We start from the raw sequence: 825 nt of genomic DNA on the forward strand, positions 1-825 counted from the left end.
GTATCCTTTGCGTACCGCCCCATGGCCCTTGTATGTCTGCACCACAGTTCCTGTTCGTTCCGTGCCTATGGCCGGATACGTATTGCACATCGGTATACCTGTCGCTACTCAGGCAACTCGTGTGCGTGGATTGGATCGAGAACATGGTGTGTGCCCCATGTTATAATTGATAGTCCATATCCACTTTATAGGTTAAAGTCATAAGTTGTGATTGCACAACCATTCTTCATAAGAGTTTAATCACTCTTCAACTAACTTTCGTTCTGGTGTCTTGGTATCAAATCGCGTAAGACACAAGATTCTACTGGCCAAATAGAATCTAGCACATTGGTTAACCTGGCGCCGCAGTCAACTCATGTGCTTGGATCGGATCGAGCTATTGAGTATTGGGCCTGCATACTCGCTCATCCGTATCCTTTGCGTACCGCCCCATGGCCCCGTCCTTAGAGTTAATGACTAGTAGGCTTAACTCTTTGTATGTCTGCACCACAGTTCCCGTTCGTTCCGTGCCGTGGCCGGATACGTATTGCACATCGGTATACCTGTCGCTACTCAGGCAACTCGTGTGCGTGGATTGGATCGAGCTCATGGGGTGTGTAGAGATTCCATGTTATAATTGCAAGTCCATATCCACTTTATAGGTTAAAGTCATAAGTTGTGATTGCACAACCATACTTCATAAGAGTTTAATAACTCTTCAACTAACTTTCGTTCTGGTGTCTTGGTATCAAATCGCTTAAGACACAAGATTCTACTGGCCAAATAGAATCTAGCACATTGGTTAACCTGGCGCCGCAGTCAACTCATGTGCTTGGATCGGATCGA

Source organism: Anopheles funestus (genome assembly GCF_943734845.2).
Source record: "Anopheles funestus chromosome X unlocalized genomic scaffold, idAnoFuneDA-416_04 X_unloc_44, whole genome shotgun sequence".
Classification (NCBI taxonomy): Eukaryota; Metazoa; Arthropoda; class Insecta; order Diptera; family Culicidae; genus Anopheles; species Anopheles funestus.